Source organism: Manduca sexta, chromosome 12 (assembly GCF_014839805.1).
Source record: "Manduca sexta isolate Smith_Timp_Sample1 chromosome 12, JHU_Msex_v1.0, whole genome shotgun sequence".
NCBI classification, from domain to species: Eukaryota; Metazoa; Arthropoda; class Insecta; order Lepidoptera; family Sphingidae; genus Manduca; species Manduca sexta.
In genome coordinates this window covers 454,935-479,701 of record NC_051126.1, presented here as the reverse complement: position 1 = coordinate 479,701, position 24,767 = coordinate 454,935, and the positions used below count along the sequence as shown (strand labels likewise).

The following is a 24,767-nucleotide window of genomic DNA, read 5'->3' as shown; positions in this document are numbered from 1 at the left end:
GAAGTGTTAGGCCGGGAAGCGCGTGTGGCGAATGCAGAGCTTTGTTTGTGCACCTGGGCACATGTAGGCAGGGTTGCCGCACAACGGATTGTCCATTCATAATATTGAATTAGATGATGAGCTTCACCGCTATAAACTACGGCAACGGTATACAGAAGTCTGTATCATATACCACAGCAGCAAACAAGTAGTGTTATCACTACTTCTGTGGGCGTTTCTAGGGATACAAGTGTAAGTTTATTTTTACGTTTAGCTATTCGTTCGTTTTTTTTTACGTTGATAATTTAATAATCATAGAAAAAACGTTGCTCAGCAACATCACAAAAAGATTACGAGTACAGAGATACAGGTTTTAATTTCCAAGTTCTATGTATAAAACATGTTAAACAATACTGTGTTTTGTGGCAGCCCTGCTCAAAGCAACGAGTGGCGGTAATTGGACCGGCAAACAGCTCCTTATAGCATAACAAACGCTGGATCGAGCCTCGTTTACACTTTGAACTTGACACGCTACACGGACCACATGCTAACGCAACAACTTCATAATCAACGCTTATACAACAATCAATTTGAGATATACTTTCATCATAATATTGTAACATTTTCCCTAAATAATCTTAAAACGTAATCACTTTCAATAGTCCGTCAATTCAAGTAATTATTAATTCTTTCCATTGAAGTGAGCTAGTACCTTGTCTCGTCGGCACACCGTTTATTCCCATCCAACGTTTGTATTAGCGTGATTACGATCCCGTCCATTGACTTCTGTTTATAATATTCAACTGACATAACGTTACTCACAGATCAGAATCGTAATGAATTGCAACTACGTGTCGCATAGGAACAGGAAAGTATATACGTTTATTCATCAATACTATACACTCTATATTATACTGTAGAGAGTTATCAATGGTGATAATGTCAGTAGTATAGTTGTCAGCTATTTGTTTACATGTCGCGTGCCGGGTCGCCGACCGGCCTGTCTTATCACTCATCACTTCCGATCCGCTTCACTGACACTCGGGGCAACTCGCTCGCTGGACTGGGCCTCAGAGATTCCTATATACGTATATGAGTACCGAGAGTCCGTCTGTTCGTGTATAACTATATTCTATCTCGGATAGACACGCGCAGTACACTGATGTTCATTTGATTCTATGTTGATAAAAGTTCTTAGTGGTATTATCATTGTTTACAAACAGTCTTCTCGTGAAACCTACGGCATGATAGAATGGAATGGATGGAGATTTTGAAACCAGTCTAAAAATTATTTACAATTAGTTTTATAGTAAATAATGTTTAGACTTACCCCCTTATTCATAAACGTTTTTTATCTAAGGACGGAGTAAAGCTGTGATAACAAGCCTGTTTCTCAGTGCCCAACGGCACTGAGAAATAGATATAGGGCCGTTGTGATTGGTTATTATTGTTGTATTTCAATATTAGCCAATCACAACGGCCCTACGTCTACGCACTGCGAAGACTGCCATGCCGTCAACACTGAGAAACAGACTTGTTATCACAGCCTTACTCGGTCGTTCGATAAAAAACGTCTATGAATAAGGGGGTTATACATTAGTTTTATACAGTCTCGTTTAAAACATTATCAAATCAGAACCATGAACCGGTAGTATTAACTCTCCAGTGAAAAAAATTTGCAATCAATGTTTATTGTTAATAGAATAGTGTTCATTATAAATGCGCCATTAAAACGGTAATATGCAGTAACGGTGCAATAACGACGTCGTTAACGCTTAAATCGTTTTTATTATGATATTTAACAGAAATGACCAGCATGAGTTGTGATGTAAGGCTTACCATCATTATTTTCATTACCGTTATAATTTTACACAAGGAGGTAGAAAAGGAAGAAGGTTCCTAAGTTGTCACGAAAGGAGACAAAAATGATTAAGTCCTTGAGGGATCTATGTATAGAATATATAGCTACCAAGAGGCATACGTACTGCACTGCGCCTAGGCTGGGCAACTAATGTCCGTCCAGGCATGAATATGCATTCGGCGGATAGTCTGTATAAAAGAAGATGTATGATTGAGTAGCGAGTCGCGAGCACACACCGTTGTCTGCAGCGGATGTTTACCCCACACCGGGCGGTGTGCGGCGTTGTGTAGCGCGGCACAGTCGCCGGCGCGGTCTTCCGTTTGTTAGCCGGCGCATTCAATGCAAATACCGACTATTGTGTGCCGAACGCTTATTGCCAGTGATAGCGTCCAAGGGAACAGCCTTGTGCTTGGACGGTTGTCGAATGTAAACACACACGAAACTTGCCATGTTGATAAGAAACTGCATCGCGCATGCAAATACAAGTTTCATTGTATACAATGTTTGACTGAGTTAGTTTTTCTACTGACTATCAGCTCAGTCTGGAATTTGTGCCCAAGACGGCGATCGGTTCGCCCTATACCACATCATGGAACGGAACATCCGTTGCAAAAAGTTGTCTGGTTGTGCCTCGGCCTACTCTGTCAGAGATAACGGCGTGATGTTTGTTTTTGTTTTCATTTAAAGTAATTCGTGTTCAAGTTTATTTACTCGGTCTTGAGGTGTAATGTTGTGTTTATCTCCGCGTTAACGTAAATTATATTATGAATTCGTATTCGCTCCGAGGTAACATTGGAGCTAATTACATGCCATTGTTCAGTAACAACCGTAACCCCCCCTCCCTCCGCTCCTTCCGCCCGCTGCGTGATGTTTGCTTAGGATTGTTGTAAAAGCGTAATGTATAAATTATTTATAGATTTATTTACGCAATTTTAAAGTTAATTTATTTTTTATTAATGGGACTTTTTTTTTATAATTTATTGCGAATTTTGCCAAACAGAGTAAATAAATGGCTATTTGAATTTTTGTGAATTTAGATAAAATTTTGCACCAGTCACCAGGCGAACATGGCTGCGTAGAGGTCAAGTCGCGACAATGATCTGTTGTTGGTATGACGCTGCTGATAAGATAACGGTGTGTAACTGTAGTGGAGTGAACACAGATGCGGCGCGACGTCACGCCCCCGCTGTCCTCCGCCCGCGGAACCCGCTCACCTCCCCGCCCTTGCTGATAACAATAACCGCCATCGGTTCATGTTCGCCTAGTACTTTTTCAGCGCTAACGGTGTGGAAAGCGTTTTTCACCGTGACGTAACCGCGTAAAAACTTAAAATCGCTATCTGGTATTCGGCGCGCTCGCTTTGACCTCAATGCGGCGCATTATCGCGCGATGCTGCGAATGCACGACGCTGCAGATATCCCAGATATTGCGGTTAGGAACGATGCCAAACACCGCTCCCGAAGTGCTCGTTCCCTTTCAGCTACCTGAGCATTACGTTTTCGGGGTGAAACGCCCATTTGTCAACTCAATGTGCAAATTGACGACAGCGGTCGCACTTTTATTACGCGCGGGATTTTTTTTCAAGTGGGTCGTATAAAGAGGGCTCAGCGAGCGAGCGCAATAAAAAGCGGTCGACGATTACTTATTTGTTTGTTGCGGTTACGTAAGTTCGCACGATCATAATCTGCGAGTTATAACCGTGGCAGTGGGTCAAGATGATCTTTTGTTCGGTGCGGTGGCACAGACCGCGCCGCCGCCGGTCCGGGCCCGCCGCCGATGTAGGTCGCACCTGCACTGCGGCCGCTCGACCCCTTTCGCCGTCGCATGCTGCCATGCGGCGATGTCGCCCTAGTACTGCATGTACCACTGACGCCGCACTGCACTCTCGTCATTCTCTCGGTTGTTTGTTTATCTGCAGTGCTGTGGAAAATAAGGCATTGCCAAGAGAATTGCTTATACGCTCATAGACATGTACTACTTTAATTTAGTACGGCGATGTCGCCCTAGTACTGCATGTACCACTGACCCCGCACTGCACTCTCGTCATTCTCTCGGTTGTTTGTTTATCTGCAGTGCTGTGGAAAATAAGGCATTGCCAAGAGAATTGCTTATACGCTCATAGACATGTACTACTTTAATTTAGTACTGTAGGTTCTTTATGGTTCCTACATAAAGTTTTATGTTCTATTTATTACGTACGTATTACGTAACATGCTTACGTAGTTCATGTATACCTAGTCTTGCCATAAATATTGTAATAAAGAAAAAAGAAAATTGTTAACTGCAAATAACATTTATTACTTTTACAGTGTGTCAGTTTAATACATAAATATAAAACAATTAAAAATATAAAAAGCTTATTCGAAGTGGTCTCCATTGGCTGCAATACAGTCCTTTAAACGATGAGGCCAGTTATCAATAGAAGCACGCACTCTTTCCATGGGAAAATTCTTCACTGCCAATCGTATAGATTGTTTTAGGGACTCCAAATTATCATGGCGTTTAGAGCAAGCTGTACTCTCTAAAACTGACCACAAATCATAATCCAGCGGATTAAGATCGGGACTAGACGACGGCCAGTCTTCAGCTCTGATGAAGTCCGAAACGTTCGATTCCAACCAAGACTGCGTGGACCGAGCTTTATGACCCGGCGCCGAGTCTTGCTGGAAGGACCATACTTGGTTATTGAACATGGTGATGTTAAGGGGCTTAACTACCTTCTCAAGAATGGTATCTTGATACACTTGTGCCGATGTTTTGATACCTTTTTCACAAAAATATGGCTCAGTCACTCCTTCATAGCTAACACCCCACCAAACCATCACTGAAGTCGGATAATGTCCACGTTGCACTCTGTCGACTAATTGGGAAGCTTCCTTAGAGCTTTGAGCATAAATACGGTCATTTTGTTTGTTAAAATGTTGCTCAATTGTAAAAATTTTCTCATCCGTAAACAAAATTTTTCTGTGACCTCCCTTTGCGTACCGCTTCAGTAGTTGTTTCGATTTTACCACCCTATTCTTCTTTAAATTATCAGTTAAGAAATGGCCAGTGCGTCTCTTATAGGCTGCAAGTCCTAAGTCATCTTTTAAAATACGCGACATGGTTCTAGGTGCTATCTTCATTTCCCGAGATAAAATCTTTTGCTTTCGGACAGGATTTCTTCGAATTCTTTCCCTTACTGCTTTGACCACCTTTTTCGTACGAACACTACGTGGACGGCCAGATCTTTTTCTGTCACAAACAGAGGAGGTCTCATTGTACCTATTAATAGCCCGGTACACAAACATTTTACTAATACCAAGTGTATGGAGAGTTTTAAAAATTGCATTTGGCTCCATACCTACTTTGTGTAATGCTATCACAGCGATTCGGTTCTCTTTATCACCCCACACCATTTTAATATCGCAAAATATTTTACAATGTATTGGCGCCAAAATGAGAAAACACAATGAACAATCGTATAAAAATGACAGATTCGAAATTCAAATGTAATATTTTTTTATAATTAAGTGTAACAGTATTTATGGCCAGACTAAGTATATATCAGTATGAGAAATATGGGTAGTCAAAGTATGAACGATTCCATCTAGGTAATAGAAGTAATCTGTATCTACTTCTAGAGTAAAGAAGCTATAGGTGTTCCAGTTTAAAAGACAGTGCTGAGTGCAAACATAATATCAAAACTTTAACCAGTAGATAATTACCATGTATTTAACCTTTTGCACCTGAAAACTGCGTTACCTCACAATACTAAGCGCCTTAGATTCCTCGCGCGTAACGTACGACGTTACGAGGGATCTTCACCGTTCAATTTATCTAATGTTCACCCGAAGGTGTAGTCAGCTCACGGCGGCAGTTAGGACGTGTGAGATATATGCGCCGTAACTATTGTGTGAGCGCAGGGTTACCACCTAATAAAACAGATACGTCTGAATTTTAACTATCTTATCGGATATTTGGTGTTAGCATGAATCAACAAAGGATTATAGAGTCGCCATGGTTTCATATCGGATTCATTTAGAAAACCTGAAATACAGGCTTCTCATTTTGATTTACCTGGCAACCCTGTAAGAATAGGGACTATATTGTTGATGTGAACTAGTCTGGAGTCTAGACAGACACAAACTTAGCAGACGTCTGTAGCGTGCAGTTTGCACATCGTTAACACTTTTGCTTGTGTGTGCATTATTATTCTCATTGTCTGTTGACCGAACAATGTTATGCATAAAGTTTCTTTGTATATTTGCCATCTACTACTTCTCTGGGATATTTTAGATAATGTACATAACTTCGCGCCACTTCCTTAAAACTCTTATTGGTCCACTGCTGGGGGGTCTCGTTTTTTAATTTGTGCTGTAATCCCATTAACCTGCCCCAATGCTAATTATTATGACATTCGTTTTAACATTATACTATAACTGTATGGAGGTTACGAGTGAGTAACAATCTCTTGGTTTATTTTAACACTTACCTTCGATAGCTTCGTGTTAATTGCGTCCGCGGACGGAGCGTTTGTAAAAACTCTTCTATTGACATTCACTTGTAAACTTACGCCAATATTGACTCTCGAAATAGCTTCATTATTTGTGTGTTGTTGGTTTGTCTACACTAATATTATCATGAGGTAAAGTTTGGAAGTTTGTAGAGCGACAGACTTTAAAAATGCTTTCATTTATAGAGATTAGGAGGCTATATCATCACAGAGTGCTGTAGGCTACTTTTATCCGATGAATAGACTAGTACGGATATATGCGTGGGAAAATGATGGTAATTAATACGACCATCTGAATATATAGATGTGGTGATTTTTCCCTGCTGCCTGTTTTCACAGAATTTCCGCTATCACAAGTTATAAGATGCGATGCAGCTTATCGGCAAAATTGGGTGATTTGAGTCGTACGCGTCATGCCACTTCGTCTTGTATTGGTTGCAAGGGAACGGTGAAGGAATATATATATTTGATATTTATTTATGTCTATCGAAAACTGCATTTGTTTCTAATAATAAAGTGTTCAATAAAATCGCTCGTACACCCAGCGCGGTTCCAGCTGGTACATGTCCAGTTATATTTAGCGAGACGCACACAGCGCGAGGGGAGAGCGAAGGTTGAATCAATCCACCATCAGTATTTCAGACGGGGACTTGTTGCTGGCTGGAAGGTCGCGCTCGCTAGTCGACAGTCGCTACCACTTGATTGATGATGCGATTCGTCAGCGGTGGAGAGTATTACTCTAGAGCTGAATCCATTCATCATGTGCCGGCAGGACTAGCTCGACCTGTTTACGGAGACTATTTGTCATTCATGATTATTTTATGCTTAGCCGTGTTTCATGTTTAACTTTTAAAGTAATAACTAAGATATTTATTATTTATTTCTCATTAGTATAATGATTTGGTTTGTAAATAGAATGAGATTTTAGGTGTGATTCGCAGACTGACGAAATAATAATTTGCGATTGTAGATATTTTGGAAACATTCGAAGAACTGCGTCTCTTAGAACGGCAATAGTATTAACGGAAGCTGTTTTTGCATATTTGCTCAATTCTTTACATGCGTGAGGATGTTATGTTTTAGAGTTTATTACATGATTAATTCAACAGATATGAATGAACAGTTGGAAATTACGAAGTTCAGCTATAATAAACTTTGTTTATTAAGACAAATTATAATATTTAATTACGTCAAAAAATCCGCATTTCATCTCTTATTCGTTAAAAATGTGTCGCATATGGTGCGTGTGAGTGCGGCGCGGGGGTCTTCGATCACACTATATTGGTTGCGCGGCGAGAGGGGTGGCAGACTCATATAATTTAATTTAAAATATTAAAACATAATGTCCCAGTTTGTATGTTACATAATCCTGATGATGTCGGACGTGTTAAGATAATCTTAAAAAATAAAATTATTTGTTGCGATATCGAATACCTACCTAAATGTGTTCAGGTAAGTAAAATTTATTAATAAGATTGCTTTATAATGTTTAACACAATTAAAAAGAAATTGTTCTCGTTTGTTATATTTACATAAACACTTAACAGCTGTTATCAACTCTATTATTATACATTAACGAGCATAAATTGTGTTCGTGCATTAAAATTTATTTTATGAATAAAAACAATAAGTGAGATGCGTGTAAGGCTTACATAACGGTTTAATTAAATACTGACGTCATGCGTACAACTGAGACCGGCCCGAGGTAGTCGCTGTACCCGCTCCGTACTCTTTACAAGTTACACAAATCCTGTGCTAGTAAGCAGATCTTGTTGTTGTAGTTGATAATGTAGTTTGTAAGAACAATATGGAACGCTCGAGCCTAACGTTTTGCACCCCTAATTTTTTTACCGCGGAACATTAATAAATGTGATACAAAGACTCAGATCCGCTGTATTCAAATCTGGACCAAATTATTAAACATCATATATCTCCTGGTTTCAGGTACTCATCAAAATCTAAAGTTTCACCGAATTTAGATAAAAATCACAATGTACGTCACAAAAAAACCAAAAACATGTTGTCGTGTTTTTATATCCTCGCCGCTTGTGTATTTAAAAACACCGGATACGAGTAATCGAAATTGTAACTAAATTAACAATATTTTTGTTTTTGTAATCTTATGGTATCTTATCAGTGACGTGATTCGCGCATTCGGAATCAACATTCCTTCGTAATAACTTGTCAAAATGTGCCTATAAGTTCTCAGTGAAGATTTATTATATTTTTATAGTGTTCCCATTGACCCAAACTGTAAGAAAATTATAAAGTAATTATTTCTATAATAAAAACTACCCATCATTTTATGCGTTTTATGTTATGTTATTGTTATTAAAAAATAGTTTCCATGTTTTATCTTTGCGATGAAGTTATCTTAACATGTCTCACAGTAATAAAGCTGCGGTGGCGAGAATCGACGCGTCGATATCGCAGTTGGAGTCATGACCTATCCGAACGGCTCCCATTAATCCCATTTGTCTCTGCGACGCTTCCACGCTCCCCCACTACATTTCGCACTCAATAACGATTATTGAGCTGGCATGTAGACGTGGCTCAATATCTCATCGTTCAACTGAATGTTATTTCCTAATGGCTGTACGACCGTCTGTCTGTTTCCTTGCGTATTGCTTTGTCGTTTTTTGTCGTCAAGCAACATAATACATTCATTGTGTTGTTGTTTGAGAGGTTAGATCATAACCACATGGGGCTAATGAAATAGGCGAATATATTGCTATCTCAAGATTAAATCCATTTTCCGTAAACAGAACATCTGACAAGAAAGTCACGATTCTTCTATGAGGTAAGCGAACGGTATACCAATGCCAAATAAACCAGTCTATGGACAGAGCAAATTTTATTTCTAATAGATTACATAACGTGCAAGGCGTGGTGTATCTAGTGCAGCACAATGAGTGCGATTGTATGCAGATGTGCGGGCGCGGCTGTTGTGTGCCTGCCCGCCTATCGCGTGTTGCGCAACACTCGCCGCGCCGAACGTCAGTGCGACGGTCTATTTGCTACATGGGAAAAGTGATGGCCCCATTGTGAGCGCCCAGCCATGTGTGACTTATGAATAGTAATGTATTTACTATCTGCGTCTCGTGTACAGTCCTGTGTACAGACGCTTTTGCTATTTTGCTTGTAATTACTAATAATCAACGTCTATACACTTAGCACTGTTCTGTTCCGGTGTGAGGGACATTGTAGGCAGTGTCATTACTGGACAATATGCGACAATTTCCAGGATTTCAAACGTCGTGTCGCGCGAAAATATATAGTAACCCTTTGTCGTTCTAATCAACAACTTTCAACCATAACATTGTCTGCTAACTTTTGTTTTCAACATCAAAATACTTTTAAAAATGTATGTCTTTTCATTAGCAATGGATAGGCAAGTATATGTCCAATGTCCACGTGAAATAACAGTTACCGCACCGGTCTCCGTGCGAGTGACTCACCGACCTGACTGTTCACTCACGGAACTCTATGCGCAGGGCGATAGGTCGGCACTCTGCTCTGGGCTTGTATTACCGAACATTCTGTGTACACTCTTACACCGGGATATTGAAATAATCCATGGCAATGGATACTGTTGACACAAATAATGTATGCTTGTCCTATGAATATTTGTTCGATTTCAATGATGATCATTCCTAGGTCCGAATTCTTAGATGCAACTGAGTTTCGCTCTGAGTATGATAAGGTTAAAAGTCCGATGATAGAGTAAGTTCACTACCTAAGATTTTTATATATAGATTGAATATTTATACTCTATTTGTACACTAGAGTTCGCCTAACACAACAGTGACACTGGCATCGATATTTATCCTGCCTAAATTCTTTGATAAAATATTATTTGGGTAACAGCCATTTGTTTAGATAGCAGATACATAGTAAAAGGAAACGCGCCACTAACCTAAACATGTCAATCGAAAACCCATAACTCAAAGCCGAAATAACAGCTGTGGACGAGTTTGTTGACCTACTGATACGGCTCTCCTGCGTTCTCTGCAATGCTGAAATTTGTAGCCGTTATTTAAGACTTTATTACTTTAAATATAAGGTTAATTTTGAAATCCATTGTAGTTTGATTTGATATAAAAACTTGGGTCCATGTCGGCCGTTCGAAAGTCAGCGGAAGGTCGACCGGATTGCTCGAGTATTGTGGGCCGGTTGTATTATATTGAAATGATAAATAGATTTTCATACAATTTATACAAACCAATGTAATTACTAGGTAATATGAGAGCAAAAATCTATGGCTATGAATGATCAGTAGAACTCAGTACAATAAAGTTACAATTAGTGTTGTTACTGTTTACGAGTGGTTGTGCTTAACATCAAGCAATTGATCTGCTCGTTTCAGTTGTATAGTAAAAATGTTTGTTTGCTAATTCCTATCAGTTTTGTACGTAAGTCTGTCCAATACAATAACGGTCCGTTTTTTATGATATTTGGGGAGAGAGAAGACTAGGACAACTTTTTGGAGCGAATCCATCTAACCGCTACGAGTTACGACTAAATTGAGTAACAAATAATTCTGTTGGTGATATCGGAACTGGCTTGTTGCGTTTTAGTCTTTTGTATAATTTCATTCGTGCCAAAATTTATGTTCCGGTATATTTACCTGATTGTAGTAATGTCATTGCATTGTGAACGCAATTTACATTATCAATATTCTTTAAGAGGTGTTACTATTATTCAGGCTTTGGCTGTTCTCTAGTGATTTAATGGGTATTGGATTCCACATGCAATTGTATTATAAACTCACGATATTTTAAGCCTTATTTTTCTCTAATGATCACCAGCCAACAAAATTTGAGGTATAAATGTTATACCTTGTCAGCTTATAAGAATTAAGCAATTTCAATCAGGGTCTAAGTCATTCGACGTCATCAGGACGTCAATCAACTTTACACTTGACAATCAGCTTTTATTTAAATATATATATCCATACCTACACTATAATACTAATAAGTATTTCACGATTTTTATTAATCTTCAAGATTGTAATCGATTACAAATTAATTATCATTATCTATATTGTATTTTTTTTATTAAAATTTGCTATCATAGTTCCGGCATGTGATAAACGAATATACCTTACTGAACAACACATACCCTGATACGAAATGAATTGTCGTTTTTTATTTAGCAAAGAGCTGGCGAAATGCTAAATTGGCCATCTAATGTGTGAGCACCATTATTTATGACTATCAACAATTGGAATAGATATGATAGTTTGATGGTCATGAATGGGATTGAGAGGAGAGACGAAGAGTGGTTGCTGATCACTATTTGGTATCTACTCCAGCTGACTACAGTTGGTACAGCAAAGTGACTTTTCTGTCACTGCTTCTAATTCACCTGATCTTAAGTGAAGTGAAGGGAAGGAAATGAGAAAAAAACATGCCCATATGCTCAGGATAGCTATGCCGGCCTACCTGCATAGTTTGAGCTAGGGGTTAATGAAGTTTTTTCTAGAGGGTGATCACAGTTATCCGTTGTTGAGATAGTAAAGGGGCCCCGTGCAGCAAGTGCGGCACGTCTGTCTCAAGGTGAGCGAGTGGGACTGCGTGATTCAATCTAAAAACCAACAACGGTTTGCATAACTGTAAAGAAATAGAATGCAATGTTTGATAAATAACTCGAATATCTTATGGTATTAAGGAAATTTAATGGAGTTTAAATAAGACAAAACATTTTATATCTCATGTTGGCAAGTGCAGTGTATTGCTGTTTATGCGCAGTCATGACGCTTACAGTCAAGCGGACGCGACATTTCGCTCGTTTCGACAAATTCTATAATAAAAAAAATGTGTACCATGTGCGAGCTGTGAAAACATTTTTATTTTAAACTACTCATATTGGACGCGTATTTTGGCTGTCATTACATCTCCCGTATGGTCTAGTGGCTAGGATACCTGGCTTTCACCCAGGAGGCTCGGGTTCGATTCCCGGTACGGGAATTCACTTTTTATTTCGTTCTTTTATATGATAAGTTGTAATTACGGTTTACTTTCGCTATCTCTTGTTATGGACGCGTGCTAATCAGAGCGAGCGGTGAGTATGACTTGCTGATGAGCTTTTTGTACATCTATATTGAGATGTCGGATGTTAATTTTTTATTACGTTCTCGTCAGTCAGTATTGTGGGTTGGGCAAAACTAATTATTATTATATTGTTCTTGTTTTTTTTTGTGTAATTAATTGTTCCAAAAGTAATTAAAGAACTCATTTATGTGAACGACAGATTTAAGTGTTATTTTTGACATCATCATATTTAATATTGACAGCGAAATCTTTTACTCACATGTGTCGCAAACAGTTTTGGACGATTTTTTTCTACGGTACCGTCTCATTATATGTAATTCATCCCTTTATTTGCAACAATAGTCTCAGTGTATGTTCTCTTTACTTATTAAGTATTGCAATCTTCATACTCTACCCACCGAACGGCGTACATAAAACGAGATAATGACCTAACAGACAGACGCGTCTCGCCGGTCGGGGGCCCGACAGACCCGCGCGAGTCGACACCCTCGCAGCTTCCCACTCACATATTGGCAATTAGTAACGCGAGAGCTAGCCGACGCGACGATGATCTCCTGTACCAGCCACCGACCGCTAGGGCTTGTGCTGGGCTATAAACACGTGCACAATACAATTGAATTTGCACCTTTATCCAATAAAGATAACATTGCTATTTGAATAAGATATTATAATACATATTACATAATTTTGGATTTTAATATTCTTTATATTTAACTAAGTTTTACAAAGTACACCATAAATCATAAGATATTGTAAGGAAATACAAAATCTACAGGGTTGTATAAATTATCAGAGTTTACGATCCCAACCCTTAGCGAGTTAACAGCGATTCCATGTTCCGTTACGTTTGAATACACAGGCTGTCATAGTTGTCGCCCTAGTTGGAAAGGTAAATTTTCCGATATACCCGTGGCGGGTTCGAGCCGTCCGCGTCGCCACCAGTAGGTTGATTCCCTATGCTACTCGCGATAACACACCGTAAACGCGTGTTGTCAAAACAAGCTCTAAACACAAACGCGGTTCATACACGCGCCACGATGTGTAATTGAAAAATAGGTATTATGTATGCCGTACGATAGGTTGTCTATGCTTAATATTTTTTATATTACGATGTGTTAATGCGTTCAGAAATCTTTCATCCCCTCGAATCGGCAAGTATCGGTTTTTTTGAAAAGGTTTTTTTGTTTGTATTCGTGATATTAAATGATGTAACTCGAATAAATCACTGCCAAACTTTATTTAATCCCATTTTTGTATATACTTAAATGTAAGAAACATGAAAGGAATATAAAAATAATTTAAAGAAATTTCTGTAGACTGTGATTGTTTTCAAACGAAAAATATTACTTCAAAATGATTGTCAAATGTCAATGTCATAGACTTATTTACTTGATTTGTTTACTAAAGCCACATTTTAAAAATTGAATTGAATTGATATATTTAATGCTACTGAAGATTTTACACGAATGCTGTTATATGAATAAGAGTAAATGCTGTTGTGCTTATGTAGTTTGTGCTAAATTGGCGCTAACAATGTATATTAAGAGGAATTCTACGGACCTTCCATCATAAAATTTGTTGCAAAATCGTTAAGGCATTAACTCAATTTTTTTTATTTAGTTAAATAATGTGACGAGGATGCCGTTTATCTGATGATAAGCGATACGACCGCCCATAAACAGTTACAATGCCATCCGGAACTTTGAATTGCAAAGCACTATGTGACGTTCCACAGTAGGTTTTCAGAATGAGATAAAGATTTTAGGTCTTATAAAGTAATTACGCTAGTTACAATTTCCTCTAAACTGGTACACATCAGTGCATGGACACAGTTTAACTTGGCTATAGAAATAGACATTGCCGTAGACACCTTATAACTATCAAGACAGACATTCACATATAACAGACTTACCACCAATAATTAAAATAAGTGTATATTGCCTATTAAACGTTATTTTTTAAAAATTTATAGCTCTATTACCTAGTAACTTCTATTAGCCGCTCAACCGGCATTAATCTTTTTGGAATAAAAAGTACTCTATTCAATCCACAGCTCACTGTCTGAGTACCATATTTCATACACATTCATTTAGTTATTAAGGTGAAACTGATTAATTAACAAACATTCACTCATGTATAGAAATTTTACTTATATTATGTTATCTAAGACTGAACAATAAATAAAAAATAAAACAAAGATAATGTGTTGTTAAAACTGAGTATATTTTACTATTATTTATTTGGAATATCTTGCATTACATTCACTATCCTGTAAAAGTAAATAATTTTATTATTACATTTGATATTATCAGTTTTGTTAACATTAGTATTCAATGTAAGATGCCTTTGGTCTCCTAAAATAAAAAGGAAGTGTTTGTACAAACAATTTTAGATTCAACATGATTACATACTTTTGTATGTAATTGTTTAAAATGATTGGGATTACCTACATGAAATTTTTGCTTTGTTTCCCTGGATCGATATTCACACTTTGAAGATTTTGATATTTAATTTAAAGCTGGCTAAGCTCTTGATGAAGACGTCTACCAATTACTTATAACAACAATAATGTATAACTAGTAAAAATTCTTCAATAATCTTTATTGTTATCAAACTTTATAGGTACAAAACTTTCACCACAAAGAAACTACATAGTATTAATTGTAATGTACATAATTAAGAAAACATTGTTTAAAAAGATACCTTCATTAGTGTTTTATATTTGTTTGGCCTATCTATTTACTAATAGAAATATTACATCGAAGTAATAAAAATAAACTTGATTGACCTCAATTGTTGTCAAAAGTCGGGTTGCCAGTAGTAAAGTAGCTTATTTTTCACCGCTGAGCCCATAACACAAATTTGACTATCAAGATACAAAAACATAGGTTTGAATATTAATTCGATCATTTAGGATTTATGTTTGTTTTTGTTTCTGATAAGGTAGTATTATATATTTTAGTTTTCACGATGTAAAGAGGATACTATCGTCAATAGAAATTATACAGTCGTTGTATCTAAATAATTAATTTGTCTAAACGCGCATAGACGCGCTGGATTGCCGCACGTTATTTTGACAATTCGTAACATGCCCGTAAGGCGGATGTGTCACACCTCATCGTGTTCATGAAATGTCAAATTAGCATCCAGAATACTCTTACACAGTCATAACACGAAGGTAACGAAACACGCCGTGTTACAAGTTCGACATTGTCGTAGAGAATCATGCCCCAGCTCGTTAACGACCCTCGGTGTGCGCGACGCGTTGCGGGGTCGGCTCCACCAGCCAGCCGCTTCGGATGAACATTACACGTGTTTGCTCGTTTATATTTGTACAGATGGTGGGTAAAGTTTTTTTCAACAATGTGTCTATTTTGATATGTAAATATTGGTTTATTTTATTTTTGACTACGGTTGAACGCTATATTGGTTTAACGACTGTGTTATTAAGTCGTGATAATGATTGAGTATTTGGGTTTGGAATCCCTGTAAGTATTGAGCATAATGAATCACTCCTAGCCGAATGTCAGCCTAAGCGGCTAATCTGAACGGAGATCAGCTAGGTACGTCGTATCTTCTTTTACTCTCATAGTCCGGTGAGACGGCAATCCGACATGACCGGAGAGAGATCAGGTGCAGGACTAACCGCTTTCCGAGCTTTCCCAGATACTGAGTATCAAACCGCCAACTTCCTTACTCTGAACCGCGATTAAGTAATTACAATTACGCCATCGAAGCAGTCAACTATACTATATGTACTGAACTATACTATAGCTTAGCTAACTTCGAGTTTAGTAAATTCCTTTGTCATTCGTCCCCAGAAACTCACTAGTCTATAATTGACGCTCAAAACCTCGTCAAGTCTAGCATCTAGATAAGTTGCTCGTTATTGAAACTCTTTGACTTTTGCCTGGGATGGTAATTATCGCGCCCGGCCGGGTGATGCATTTAACGGTAATTACTTGCAGCTAAACTAGGATCTAGTCGGGCGGGTTATAGTCTAGACTTTTAATGAACTAGCGATTAAGCCAAGCCGATCCAACAAGACGTAGTTCGTCCTTTGAAGGTCGCAGGATAATGATATCTTTATAAAACTTTGCTACCGTTTAGAAACGAATGTTGCAGCTGTGTGGCAGATAGACTACGATACTACTGTACAATGTCTAAGTGCACTGTATCCGAGTAACATAGAAGATATTTTATATTGATTTAATTGTTAATTTCAGGAAAAACTTAATGAACGTGTAAAGATAAAAGCGTGTCTAATCCAATCTGTGCTAACTGCAGGTCCGTGCAATTATAACTGACAGTTCGCGTAAATCTAATTCCGTCGGTAGTGAAATGAAATGCAATATTCGTAGAACAAAGGCTAACTATATCGTCCGGCGTGAAGTGTTTGACGTCGACGACTGAGTTCGGTTGTCAGATCGGGACGACCCAAATTGAATACGGCGCGAATTTGCAATGTCCACGCTCCAAATAATCCTAGTAACGAAGTTTGGCGCGCTGACGTATCGGCGGGTACAGGTCGTACTCGATAGGGTTGGAAGTGTTGAATTTCAGTATTATTGTGTTCCTTAGTTTTTTCATATTAATAATGAGTAAGTCGCACACATATTAGGAGGCTGGTCAAGAAGATCCTTGAATTGCGAAAGGTTGCAGTCACTGCACAGACTTAAACACAAGATACCTACGACCAAGTTGAATCATAATCTTTAGTAGTTGGTACCATTAACGTGTTACGTTGTCTGATCCCGTGAGCGGGGTCCCACGGGCCTGGCTCCGCCCGCCCCTGCACTCTCTGCTCGGCGACATTTTCCGCTCGCATTCATAACGTCATTATTTCCCTTCCTGTATTCTGATTACATACGAGACTGTATTGGCTTTTCAATTATCATTTTTGGAGTATCAATTAGACGAGCTTAGATTGGATTATAAATATTTACATACTAGTATTTGTTCGCGGCTTCGACTGCGTGAAGGCGTGAAGTGAGTTTTCCGGGATAATTGTTCTGCTATATCATCTAAATCCGTCGGGGAGTTGTTAAGTTTATCGCGGTCAGACAGACAGTCAGATGCGACGGGGGGACTGTTTTATAATATATTTTCTGTCATATGCGTTTACTATGTAACTTTAACCATTTACGCAGCGCACGCAACGGAAGCTCTTAAATGGCTCTCATTTTGCCAGTTTTAGTAATATTTTTCATTGATGCTTCCTTTGATCATGGCGTGATGTTATACGATCTATAGCCTTCCTTGATTAGTTTATTATCTATTACTAAAATATGTTTTCAATTCGAACCAGTAGTTCCTGAGATTAGCGCATTCAACAAACAAACAAACTCTTTAGTTTTATATAATAGTATAAATAGATTATACAGCTGTAGAGCTTTGTCTACAGACTGACAGTTTGCTTTGATTGATGCCGCCAAGCAGAAGAACGCTAACACTGTTATATTCTGGTTTGAATCACATTAAAATACAATATAAATATGTGTTATTTCGCATTAAGAGTAATAATACTTTTTTGTAATAACACTCTTAATGTCTAACGCATTAAGGCCACGAGCGCGGTTCAGTGCTCGGCAAAGTAATATGATGTTCCTATTGTATAGACAGTCAATACGCTTACCATAAGGCGTCTTGTTATCCATCGGAATGCCACAACAGCGGGGCTTTCATAATGTATACGGTGACCAATTAATGGGATATGCATTAAATCAGGTATCATTCAAAGCAGACTTCAAAACCATGCACTATACCTATGAAAAGTGTTTCAAATGTACCACAACAGCGTGTCGATCGGTCGCGCACGAGTGCATACCATTGGAAAGTGATGGTGGTTTCTCCCTTCATAGCGTTGTGATTTGCCGTACACCATGGCCACGATCGGTCACACCTGTGGTAAACGACACTTTCGCGTAATGCACGTGTTGACGCTTTCTACGTGTCGAGGAAATACGGAAAAGTATACTCGATGTCCGGAAATTGTCATCTCTCAATACGGCGATTTAAAAAAAAGGCGATTCCACGTTTACTTGACAATAATTGTAACTCGTAATATTAAAACTAGGCTTGATTAACTAGACAGATAGATCCTTTTGGTCGTTGATGTGTCTACAATTGCTTAGTGTTTGACTATTGAATATTAAAGACTGTTGTGCCTGTAATCAGTGATCAATTAACTTTAGATAGCCCACATGCATACGTCTTTTATAAAAACAATTATAGAATGCGACATAATATGTTCATTTTCAGAAAACAAAAGTCGCAAAGTTCCACCACGTACCTACTAAATGAGACGATATCCTATACATTATCAGAACAGCTGTGCGACTGGAAACAGATATATTGACGGTCAAACCACTTGAGAACACAAATGAATATCTGCGGATATCTGATAACGGTCACGGATACGTTATCACTGACCCAGCCCGTCTGATACGGGAATCAAGTTCGATGCCGTTGAATCAAAATTAGACAAGACCTCTAGTCTTATTCATATACATTTGGATGCATTTTTGGTATCATGTAATTTATATTCAAAAGTACATGATAGCCTAGTTGGGAGTGGATCGGTCTGCCGAGACGGGATGTACGTAGGTTCAAACTAAGGCACACACCTCTGAGTTTTCGAAGTTATGTGTGTATTTTTTATCAATTATCATTTGATTTAATGGTAAAGGAAAACATCGAGACGAAGCCTACATACCTGAGAATTCATTAAAAATAATTTTGATAGTATAACAAGTGTGCCAACCTCTACTAGACCAGCATGGTGGAATAAAGTCTGAAACCCTCTCATTAGCAGATGGAGTGCATACTCAGCAGGGGGCCGTCCATTAATGAAAGGGTCATTATGTCATAAGAACAGTTTTTATAGAAGTGAAACAATTTAGATGAGATTTATTATATTTAGATATATATAAACAAATATACACATGTTGCTTTTTTACAATGTGTAAATAACTTCTGCGTGCACGTAGTCCTGTATGCGAGTGATATATACGACATGATCGCGTGCTATTTTGGCAGAAGGTGCCAGATGTCAGGTGAATCGCCAGTGCCCAAGAGTCCTTTAGTCGCTGATGACTCCACAGCTGTGAACAATGGAGGTCGTGGGAAAGTTTTGGTTAAGCTCGTGGATTCTGTGGTTAGATTCCCTTAAAGTTAATATGACGGACAAATGGAAAGTATTAAAAAAATTACCATCATGTTATCATATAACTATGAGAGTAATATTTCCCTGTTGGTATAATGAGAAACTGGAAAATATACTATTATACAGAATGATTAATCTAGAAACCTCGGTGTATACATTTTATCGCAGAGTAATACCACCTTGTTTATCCTAAGGCAAATACCCCGTTCGTCATAAGTCTCTGATGTGGATGAATGACCTGTTGAGGAACATGCTCGCTGCTCAATAATTTTGTATTCAACATGACGTGAATTTAGCTCTCGGGGCGTGCCATTATGTCGTGACATAATGACAGATTTGGGTCTTTATGTCCCTTTTCTTACTATCTTGGCTGCGTCCTCGCTCGTTAGTAACGCTTGTGTAGTGGTGCACGACTTAATCTTACGTCGAAATATACCTTTACACGATGCCATTTCAAAAATATTGCAGAAGAGATTTCGTTTTTACCACTAGACACTAGCCTGATGTCAACCTTTTCAGAAAGGGCCACAAACCCACGAAAATAAAAAAAAATCTCACAAATATCTGAACACCAGTATCGGACATAGAACTCAAATAGGCAAAGTAATCAATACTCGAAACATGCTTGAAACCCGTTGATAAATACAGTGATTTATAGAGTTGTAATAAAGCAGAGCTGTAGACATGGGACGGTCGATACTCGATACATAACGTTACAAATACAGTTTGTTGCATCGAATCCAAGAATCGATATCTAGAACTCATTCGGTATCGGTCCTCGCGGTCCAACGCGGCGAGTGCGACAGTTTGCTACACCGTCCTAGTTTGGCAATATATTTTTTATTAGTTCATTGTAACAAATGTAATGATGCTTTAATATTTGAAAGTTACATTATTAAAAGCTTATTAGTGTATTATTTATATTTTAAATTAAAAAGCTGTTTTGTAATTGTATTAAAATTTATTATCGTGCATTGATATCGAGCAAGAAGTATTAGTAGAATGACGTGAAGATATGATATTTTAGTTTTTAAAAAATATTCGGACGCCTTAAACAGTTTTGTATAACGCAATCGATAGTTTAGTTGCAAGTTCGAACCCTCACAATGGCACCGGTTAGCCTGAACACATGTACCGTTCATTCCGATCAATCTATTAAACGGTGGACGCGACGAACAGCATTCAACACGTGTCCCCAATAGCGTGTCAGGTGAAGCGATGCCGTTACCAGCTGATAGCAATATCAAAGCGTTCACCAAACTACCGTGCAGAACGGTCGCCCTAAGGCTATGTAGAAAGATATTTGGTGCTAATTACTAGGTTTATGATGGGAGCATTTCAGGATAAAGTAACACCAAAACTCTTAAGTCGTATTGCTATACTGCGCATACGCAGTCGATCTGGTTTCTATTCTTTGATCGACGTGCTAGTATAGTTATTTATCTTTAAAAATATTGCTTCGTGTCGTGGACCTATCGCGTCATATCGAAGAGCATTTTAGAAATTTCCACGTTGAGTATGAAGGAAGACGTATTTTTCAAAACGCAATAACTGATACAATACGAAAAAATGAACAGTAATAATATATATCGTTTAGAATAAAATATATTGTAACTGTCGCTTCTCAACAGCCATTTTGTTTTCCCGTGTTCGACACAATTTGTAAAACGTAGTAATAAGTCGGGTACATGTGTTCGTGTCCCGAATGTCGATAGTAGAGTGCACTATATTGGGTCTCGACACGAAATGATAAGCGGCCCGCTTTGTCCACACGACGGACGCAGTGTTGTGAAGCGACAGTGTAGCAGATGTTTATACGTGCGGTAATTAATCAAAATTGACCACAAAAATTAAAAAATCTGCATAATTAAAAAATTACTTAATTAGTAACATATATATTATTATAATGATTTCTTATGTTTACGCGAATGTTCGACATTAAAATTAAACTATTTTTCGCAGTTTATCGCGGTTTTTATATTTTAGTTTTCCTCCCGACATTTCGAAGACTTTGCAGCCTTCATGATCACGGGTGGGGACTGAGGTGTTGTTCATCCGGAATTAAACACCGGATTCTAATTCAGTATAATTAATAACAAGTTGTCTAAAAGTGCCGTGAGAATTGTGATGAATAACGTGGCCTGATATGGGTGGCACGGACGCGCGGTCCCGTTAGCTCTAATGGCACATCCGAATCGTGTCGTTAATCACGGTCCATAATTGGCATGGGCAATTAATTTATAGTACAATCGTGAGTTAAAAATCTAGTTGATAAAATCTCGAAATTGATTGTAACGGTCTATTGCAAGTTGTTAGTTTTTAGTTGGTATTAAGATAATATCGCGTTGGTTTTCAAATTTGCTAGAAGATTATGGGTCAATGCTTGAAGAATATAATATAGGGTATTTTATAAATATTAGTTACTTAATGTGGTATAGCGAGACTGCAGCTAGTTCCGTGTAGAGCACGCGTGTACTGGGCCGCGCTTTAACAGTAATTTGAAATAAACCAGTTTTATCGTGTTACACATCAATGATTCTACGTGATTCCCGGGTATATTTAAAAGAATTAAATTTAAATACCGCCTTTTCTTGCCTTTAAGGTTATTTGTCCATTGGTGTTCTACTTACCATGGGGCAAACTTCGTGGTGATTCGCCGGCTCCTACTATAAAACTAGTACGGCATGAAGTACTGTATACTCACTGTACGGTTTAAATGCGACGTTGCGTCCGCTCCTTTATCGAAACGCATTTTGTTCACCAACCTCCGTTTCTCCGCTGCTCGTGTTCTCGGGGTCGCTGACCTTAGATATGTACCAATATCAGGAAAAGCCCTCAATATATTGCATTAAATATAGCATGTTAAAAACTATTCATATGTTACTTATTTCCTTCCTCAACAATGATATTTTAATTAACAATACAATATTTTGATTAGCAATTCATTGGTCTATTTTATTAGCATTTTTTAACTAATCGGTACGAAGTGTGGTAGCTTGACCGGTAGGGACTTATATTATGAAGGTAATGAATGCAGTAATCATTATATTAAATTTACTTTAGTCTTCACCTAGTAAAATAACTATTGATACTAGAATATCATAATGTGATAAAGTGCGGTCGTCCAAACGATTCAACGGAACATCCATACCACCACAACTTTTGTTAGTACAAATCAGGTTAATTAAAATTCTGCTTAATACCTCTAGGATTGAATGTATTTTCCAATGGCATTGTTCTGAAAAGCACACGAGTTTAATTAGACAGGCGTATCTATTTTGGTTTGCATGGCACGCCAACTAGTTCAAACAGATAACACTATACTATTCTGGCAACTAATTAGTGTTGTCTGTGGTCAGTAATAGTGTTAGTTAACAAGTGAAACATCTAATTGGTCTAATGGTATTACATAAGTTTTGATCTGGGCACAAAATGAGCACATGTGAAGTAAGAATGAAGATTGTTATAGTTATATCGAACATAAGTCGAAATAGTACGGTAATTTACTTGTAAGAATCAAAATCATGAATATTTATTATTGTTGTCGGTTCTCGTTCCAAGAATTTATCTCTCAATCTCACTGGTTTCGCACAATATTTAAGAGACTGGAGTGGTAATAATTATAACCAACCAATATTATAATTTATAATATACTGTCCCACGGCTGGGATCCTACACACTACGCCGCTAAGTTAGTAAAGTGGTTTTGTGTTCAAACTTTCGAAATTCTTGAAGAGCACTCTGAGGCACGTTGATTTCCTCACAGTTGTTCCTCTTAATCGTTAAAGATATATCATCGTAAAATGTTTACATTTCGACTGTTGGTCCGCCCTCGGTAGTATTTGGGGCATTACTCACGCTCCGCGGGCGGACCTTGGCATATCAATATTTTTGATGGAGGGGCTATAAACACATGAAGTGTGCATAACAAACTTTTATTATGATCGATGAGTTGTACCAGTTAAATAACTGTGAAAATTCACGTCAGTTTTTTAATTTAATGAATTATTTTACTGCTTACTGAATTTAGCAAAATATTTTATCCTAACTGATCTCCGTGTGTGGGGATTGGGGATTGATGTATTTTTTGCTTTTTGTATCGGCTTTTTGACTTGTTTAAATAAATGATTTCTAGCAAAAAATAACCGAGTAAAAGTGGTCTACATGTGAGATCTCGCTGTACCCTTTTAGTTTAAATACAGTCAATGAAATTGTCAGTGTGAGAAAATGATGATATATCTTTCCATCAATCCTCTTTTGTATCTTCTAATACAAATTACCTTCGATGCTCATGCCATTAGCTCGAGCACTGTTATTAGCATCAAGGAACCTTTTGAATAATTTACCTGGCTAAAATAAATGCGTAACTAAAGTATGGCAGCCGTATGTTGTGAAATGAGGCTGCGCCGAATGCCCCAAATACAAGTTTGAGGGTAGTCGCGTGCCCTCGCGGGCCATTCGGTCGAGCTGAGCGGAGCGCCCGAGGGACGCCCTCCGAGTGATACGACCCTTTCACTTCGCCGCCTCGCATTTCACTAAACATACCTTTACTCTGTTTTTTATGAGTGCTTGTTATGCCAAGATTTCATCTGACTATTGAATAATGATGCGTTTCTTTCTGAATATGTTTGAAGACCAGTATTTGTTTGAATTAAATATTTTAGAGTGCGATTACTGTTGCATTTTCTGCCTGATATAATTTTGCTAGACGAATAAATATACTCGTACAGTTTCCATTCCTCAACGATAAGCAAATCCAAAATGCCTCTGGAATATTGACAGTTTTCGTAGACGGCAGTGATCACTGATCGATATAGGACCGATCTTTTTAATATTCTAGGCCTATGGCGAAAAAATTATGCGTTATGACCATTGAGGTCGAAGAATCTATTTGACGCTATGTCATCCTATTTTGGCGAACGCCTTTGTACTGGCTTGCGTCACCGGTTGCGCCGGTGGAGACGCCGTTGCCGTTTTCGCTGGTCGACTGACTCACGGTCTTGAACTCGACGCCTCTAGCGGCTGATGACGAATTTTATTACATCATCACATGCATACCCACACAATGCAAATTGAACACGTATATAGAACGCGTACGTTTGTTGCAGACGGGGAGACCTTCACATATTTGCATTAACAAATTGGTGAATGACGTCACTGTAGTAGAATTCAAGTTTGTAACGTTCAATTAATGAACCAGTGATGCATTAAAAC

General features: G+C 38.1%; 1 protein-coding gene and 1 non-coding gene across 4 annotated transcripts in view; both read left to right on the top strand.

Moving 5' to 3' along the window:
• LOC115449984 (prominin-like protein) overlaps nucleotides 1-24,767 on the top strand; it is a 113,437-nt gene that overhangs the window by 44,933 nt on the left and 43,737 nt on the right. The window lies entirely within an intron of this gene.
• Trnae-uuc lies at nucleotides 12,233-12,304 on the top strand. The gene has a single exon. It is a non-coding gene; the product is annotated as a tRNA-Glu (tRNA).